Raw genomic sequence first — 7,283 nt, 5'->3', positions numbered from 1 at the left:
TTCTCTCTCCTCATAAAAAAATAAAAATATCTCTTTTCAAGTAAATAATACAGAGAAATGAAGATTCAGAACATACAGCAGAGGAATCATAGGGAAAAAGCTGGGCATTTAGAAAAACGCCCAGTAAGGAAGGAATTCTTGTGTTAAACGCCAGCCAGGATATCTGGCTGGGCGTTAAACGCCCAAAGAGGTAGCATTCTAGGCGTTAAACGCCAGAATGGATAGCATCCTAAGCGTTTAACGCCAGGATGATACAGGGGAGGTAATTTCATTTCAAATTCAATTTTTTTTCAAATTTTTATGTTTTAAATTATAATTTTAAAATATTATCTTTCCACATTTTCAAAAATCCTTGCTAACAATTAATGTTTTGATTCAAAAAATTTGAAAGTTTGTTAATTTCTCATTAAGATAGGTCCAATCTTCAAATTTTAGAATCATATCTTTAGTTTCTTGTTAGTCAAGTCATCAATTTTAAAAATCAAATCTTTTTCAATCATATCTTTTTAATCATATCTTTTTAAAATCATATCTTTTTCAATCATATCTCTTCAAATTTTAATTTCAAAATCCTTTTTCTAACTTCTTATCTTTTCAAAATTATTTTCAAATCTTTTTCAACTAATTACTATTTCTTATTCTTTTTAATTAAAACCAAAACAATTAGTTAATTAAAAATTTTTTTAGTTCTAAAATCTTTTTTTAAATCTTTTTAGTTTTAATTTTCGAATACTCTCTCTCTCTCTCATCTCTTTCTATTTATTTGCTAACATTTCTCTTCTACTTATAATTCGAACCCCCTCTCTCCCTCTGTGTTCGAATTCTTCTCATTCTCTCTCTACCTTATTCCTCTATTCTTCTTTTCTTCTGACACATCAAAGAATCTCTATACTGTGACATAGAAGATTCCACTACTTCCTTTTGTTCTCTTCTTTTTCATATGAGCAGAAACAGGGATAAAAACATTCTTATTGAAGCCGATCCTGAACCTGAAAGGACTCTAAAGAAGAAGCCAAGAGAAGCTAAAGCACAACAACCCAGAGAGGACCTTACAGAGAATTTCAAAAAAGAAGCAGACATGGCAGCCGAACCCAACAACAATCCCAGAGGTGCAAGGAAGATGCTTGGTGACTATACTACACCAACTTCCAACTTCTATGGAAGAAACATCTCAATTCCTGCCATTGGAGCAAACAACTTTGAGCTTAAGCCTCAATTAGTTTCTCTAATGCAGTAGAATTACAAGTTTCATGGACTTCCAGCAGAAGATCCTCATTAGTTCTTAGCTGAATTCTTGCAAATCTGTGATACTGTTAAGACCAATGGGGTTGATCCCGAGGTCTATAGACTTATGCTTTTCCCCTTTGCTGTAAGAGACAGAGCTAGAATATGGTTGGACTCACAACTTAGAGAAAGCCTAAACTCTTGGGACAAGTTGGTCAATGCTTTCTTAACCAAATTCTTTTCACCTTAAAAGATGAGCAAGCTTAGAGTGGAAGTCCAAACCTTCAAGCAGAAGGAAGGTGAATCCCTTTATGAAGCTTGGGAAAGATACAAGCAATTAACCAAAAGGTGTCCTTCTGACATGCTTCCAGAATGGAGCATCATATGTATATTCTATGATGGTATGTCTGAATTGTCTAAGACATCATTGGACCATTCTACTGGTGGATCTCTTCATCTGAAAACCCCTGCAGAAGCCTAGGAACTCAATGAGATGGTTGCAAATAACCAGTTCATGTACACTTCTAAAAGAAATCCTGTGAATAATGGGATGACTCAGAAGAAAAGAGTTCTTGAGATTGATACTCTGAACGCTATATTGGCTCAGAACAAAATATTGACTCAGCAAGTCAATATGATTTCTCTGAATTTGATTGGATTGCAAGCTGCATCCGGCAGTGCTAAAGAAGCCTCCTCTGAAGGAGAAGCTTATGATCCTGAGAATCCTGCAATGGAAGAGGTGAATTACATTGGAGAATCCTATGGAAACACCTATAATCCTTCATGGAGGAATCATCCAAATTTCTCATAGAAGGATCAACAGAAGCCTCAACAAGGTTTCAACAACAATAATGGTGGGAGAAATAGGTTTGGCAATAACAAGCCTTTTCCATCATCTTCTCAACAATAGACAGAGAATTCTGAGCAGAGCCTCTCTGGCTTAGCCAACATAGTCTCTGATCTATCTAATACCACTCTAAGTTTCATGAATGAAACAAGGTCCTCCATCAAAAATTTGGAGGCACAAGTGGGTGACAAACCCCAATTTGACGGGTTATTTTGTATTGAGTTTAGAGTGTTTTGATAACCTTTTGTCACATTTAGCTTATAAATTAGCATGGTTTTGTTATCTCTCCCATATTTGTGCTTAAGTGTAAAAACATGCTTTTTAAGCCTTATCTTGATGAATTCTAATTCCTCTTTGATTCCATAAGATGCCTTGATGTGTTTGCTAGTAATTCCAGGATTAAAATAGGCTAAGCATGGATCAAAGGAAGCAAGGAAGGAAGCATACAAGTGGAGAGAAGCACAAAAAGCCAAAGAGTTGATTTCAGCCAAGCACGCGTACGCGCACAAGGCGCTCGCGCGCACATTACGAAACAGGCCAAGGACGCGCACGCGTACCGTGCGCCCACGCGCCGATGGTGGCACATGACTTCATTAATGTAACACGTGCCTGGCGATTTTGGAAGGTTTTCAGCAACCAACTTTGGCGCCAAAATGCATATAAGAGCCAAGGATTGAAGGGGATTGATACACATTGACACACATTCACATCCATAGACTAATTTTAGATCTTTAGGTAGATATTTTTAGTTAGTTACATTTGTAGAGAGAGAAACTCCAACTTCTCTCTAGGATTCATCTTCATTCTCTCAATTCTCAACCATTCCTTGGTGAGATCTATTACAACACTCAATTTACTTTGTTCATGTTGTAGATCCTCTTCTCTAATCTCATTAGTGTTTGTAATTGTTCAATTCCTATAAGTCTTGGATTCAACTTTGTTGTTATTGGATTCTATTGATTCATTGAAGATTTCATTTTCATTGTTGTTCATTGTTGATTGTTGTTAATCTCTTGTATTGAATTGCTTTGATCCTAATTCTCTTCTCTCCATTTTACTATGTCTTTCATTCTTGCTCTCCAAGTGTTTGAGAAAATGCCAACTTTAGATATAGAGTAGTATTCCCTCACTTGGCCTAGTGGTTGAGTCATTGGAGACACTTGAATAATGGATGTCAATTGTTGATTAAGAATTGAGAATTGCTAATTGACTTGGAGTGCACTAAAGCTAGACTTCCCTAGGGTAAGACTAGGACTTGTGACTCAAGTTAGTTACTTTTACTTGACTTTCCTCTATAATTAGGGGTTGACTAAGTGAAGCAACACTCCTTTGTTATCACAATTGAAGGAAATTATAGTGATGGAACTTCCAATGTTCAACCTTGGCCAAGGTTTTTAATATTGATTGATTGTTGTTCCCTTTTATTAACACTTCTAGGCCACATTCTTTAGACCACAAAAGACCACTTAACCAATAGCATGCATCCTTGTAGCATTCCTAGGGAAGAACGACTCGGGACTAATACTCTCGGTTATAGATTGTAGATTTGTTTGATGATGGATTTTGCGTCGGTTTAGACTATACTACGATTGATTACTTAATAATTTCTATACCGGCAAAAATCCAATCGTCAGTGGGTCAGATGAGTAAAAGATTTTCTGAAACTACTCCTAGTACTCTCCCAAGCAATACAGAAGAGAATCCTAAAAGAAAGTGCAAGGTCGTAACTATAACCAAAATGGCCGAACCTGGAGAGAGTGAAAAGGTAGTGATTCACAGTGAGAAAGACCACAGGGGATGTCCACTGACCAATAAGGAGTTCCCTGTTGAGGAACCAAAGGAATCTGAGGCTCATACAGAGACCATAGAGATTTCACTGAACTTACTATTGCCATTCATGAGCTCTGATGAATATTCTTCCTCTGAAGAGGACGAAGACACTGTTGATGAGCAAGTATGAAGCTAGGAGCAATCATGAAGCTAAATGCCAAGTTATTTGGTAATGAGACTTGGAAGGATGAACCTCCATTGCTCATCAATGAACTGAATACCTGGATTCAGCAGACATTACCTCAAAAGAGACCGAATCCCGGAAAGTTCTTAATACCTTGCACCATAGGCACCATGATCTTTGAATAGGCACTATGTGACCTAGGGTCAGGTATCAACCTCATGCCACTCTCTGTAATGGAAAAACTGGGGATCTTTGAGGTACAAGCTGCAAGAATCCCACTAGAGATGGCAGACTGATGACTTACATCATCTACCCTTTTTCTTGCATAAAAAGGACCATAAAAGAGGCATAATCTCATTTGATCATTGCAATTCATGTCTTAATTGATGAATATCATAATACATTGCTTTAAAATGAGTTTGTGCTGGATTTCAGGTGGAGAAGACATTAAAAATGGGAAAGAAAACAACAAAACAAGTGGGGCGTGTGAAGCAGGCGTGCCACTTGGAACAAACGCCACAAAAATGTATTGGCATGACACGCCAGAAGCTGGGCGTGGCACGCTGGTACAACAATCCAGAGAGCAAAAATGAAGACCATCAAAGAGGCGTGGCATGCCAGAAGCAGGGCATGGCACGCCAATTCGTTACTAGAAGAACCATCACTATGGCATGCCACTTTGTGTTGAAGGCGTGGCACGCCAGCCCCAAAGTTCACTTGGGCGTGCCACTTGAGGACCAAGGCATGGCACGCCAAGCCTATAAGACCCACAATTGAATGGGCGTGCCACTTGAGCAACAAGGCGTGGCACGCTAGTGAACAAGGAGACAATGCAAAAGCTGGGCGTGCCACTTGATATCGAAGGCGTCGCACGCCAGCTCAAGAAGTCCCACTAAGGCGTGCCACCTGAGTGATGAAGCGTGGCACGCCAGCACCTAAGGAGGCCAAATAAAGCTGGCCGTGCCACTTGGTATCGAAGGTGTGGCACGCCAGCTCAATCATCCCACTTTGGCGTGCCACTTGAACATACATCCAGGCATGGCACGCCAACCTCTGAGACCATGGCAAATAAAGGGCATGACACGCCAGTCTCATGGCGTGACACGCTAGTAGTGTTTTCCAGAGGAGGAATTAAAGGGCCAGTGAACTCAGGCGTGCCACTTGGGAGATGAGGCGTGGCACGCCAGCAAGAAGATGAAGCAAATGAAGGGCGTGACACGCCAGTCTCATGGCGTGGCATGCTGGTAGTATTTTCCAGAGAGGAAGAAGAGGAGCCAATGAACTCAAGCGTGCCACTTGGATGACCAGGCATGGCACGGCAGCAAGAGGGTGAAGCTTTAAGAAGGGCGTGGCATGCTAGACCCTGGGCGTGCCACGCTGGTACGAATTTCCAGAAGCATGGAGATGAGGAAGATGACCTTGGGCGTGCCACTTCGTGTCGCAGGCGTGGCACGCCAGGTTACTTGGCCATTTAAAATGTCCTGGGCGTGCCACTTGGTGTCGAAGGCGTGGCACGCCAGGGGTTAAACAGAGTAGAATCTGGGTTTTGGTGTTTGGATATGGTGACATACAATCCTCCCTCTACTTGGACCTATGATGATGTGTGGTATAATCAGAGACCAAGCGTATCTCTCTTCATGAGCAATTAGACCAAGGAATTGGCTATTGATCAAGATCAGAGAGATTGAGTCACCAATGGATTAGGGCTCAATCAATTATGATTGCTAAGAGGTTAATGAGTTGCATGATTGAAGAGGATATGAGCTGAATTTAATCCAAAGAGATAATATCTCCTGATCTCAATGGATTCTCCCATTCTTATCTCTCTCATTCTTTTATAGCTTTACTTACATTCTGCAAAATCCCATTCCCCTTTACATTCCTGTTATTTCCATTTCTGCATTTTATTGCTTTCTTTTATTCCTTTGCCATTTATATTTCTGCCATTTATAATTCTGCACTTACAACTTATTCTGTTGAGCTTGACTAATTCACCAATTGAATTGCTCAAATCTACCAATCTCTGTGGATACGATCCCACTCCACTGTGGGTTAATACTTGACGATAATTTTTGTGCGATTGCCAAGAGCGGATTCATCAATATTATTAGGAAAGGGTAGTTAATTCCGCCCATCAAGTTTTATGGCGCCGTTGCCGGGGATTGTTTTGAATTTGACAATGATTAAATTGATTGGAGAGCTAGATTAAGCATTTTTTTTATCTTTCCTTAATTGTTTTCTTATTCATTTCCTAGTGTAACCTTTAAATTTCTTTCTAATATCTATTTTTCTTTTTTGTCTTTCTGAGATTTCTTTAGTTATTCATTGTTTATACTTTCACTCTTCTAACTGTTTAATTAATTGCATCACTCAAGCTAACCACTAATTTTAACTGAGGAGATTCCTTCACTTGCTCTTTTCTTGCTGTGTATTGACTGTATGACAGGTAGAAGAGGAGAGACTTCATCCTCTTTTGACAGCGAACCTGAGAGAACCTTCCTTAGATTGAGGAGGGAGGCTAGAGGCAAGGGTATAGTTGGATAAGAACTAGTAGAAGAAGATCTAACAACCACCATGGAAGATGAAGTACACAAAGATGTTAGAGGAGGAGCTGGAAATCAAGCTGGGCAAGAGAGGAGAGTATTGGGCTCCTACATCAACCCAAATCCAGGAAACTGTGGCAACAGCATCCTCAAGCCAACAATCCATGCCAACAATTTTGAGTTAAAACCTCAACTCATCACACTAGTCCAGAATAACTACTCATATGGAGGAGGTTCTCAAGAAGATCCAAATCAACATCTCAACACATTCTTGAGGATATGCGATACTGTAAAGTCCAATGGTGTACACCCTGACACCTACAAACTACTTCTGTTCCCTTTCTCGCTCAGAGATAAGGCAACAAAGTGGTTAGAATCATTCCCCAAGGAGAGCCTAACCACATGGGAGGATGTTGTGAACAAATTTCTAGCAAGATTTTACCCTCCATAGAGGATCAACAGGCTAAGAGTTGAGGTGCAAACCTTCAGAAAGCTAGATGGTGAAACACTCTATGAGGCATGTGAGAGGTTCAAAGATCTAACAAGAAAATGCCCACCAGATATGTTTAATGAGTGGGGGCAGCTCTACATTTTCTATGAAGGATTAACCTATGAATCGAAGAAGGCTGTGGACCACTCTTCAGGGGGTTCACTCAACAAGAAGAAGACCATTGAGGAAGCCATAGATGTCATTGAAACTGTAGCTGAGAATGAC

At 40.1% G+C, this 7,283-nt stretch overlaps 1 non-coding gene across 1 annotated transcript; it reads right to left on the bottom strand.

The window, feature by feature from the left end:
* Positions 1 to 1,483: 1,483 nt before the first annotated feature.
* LOC112716826 (small nucleolar RNA R71) lies at positions 1,484 to 1,591 on the bottom strand. The gene has a single exon (XR_003160496.1). It is a non-coding gene; the product is annotated as a small nucleolar RNA R71 (small nucleolar RNA).
* Positions 1,592 to 7,283: the final 5,692 nt, after the last annotated feature.

The sequence above is a fragment of the Arachis hypogaea genome, chromosome 1 (assembly GCF_003086295.3).
Source record: "Arachis hypogaea cultivar Tifrunner chromosome 1, arahy.Tifrunner.gnm2.J5K5, whole genome shotgun sequence".
Taxonomy (NCBI): domain Eukaryota; kingdom Viridiplantae; phylum Streptophyta; class Magnoliopsida; order Fabales; family Fabaceae; genus Arachis; species Arachis hypogaea.
This window is presented reverse-complemented; position numbering and strand designations above follow the sequence as displayed.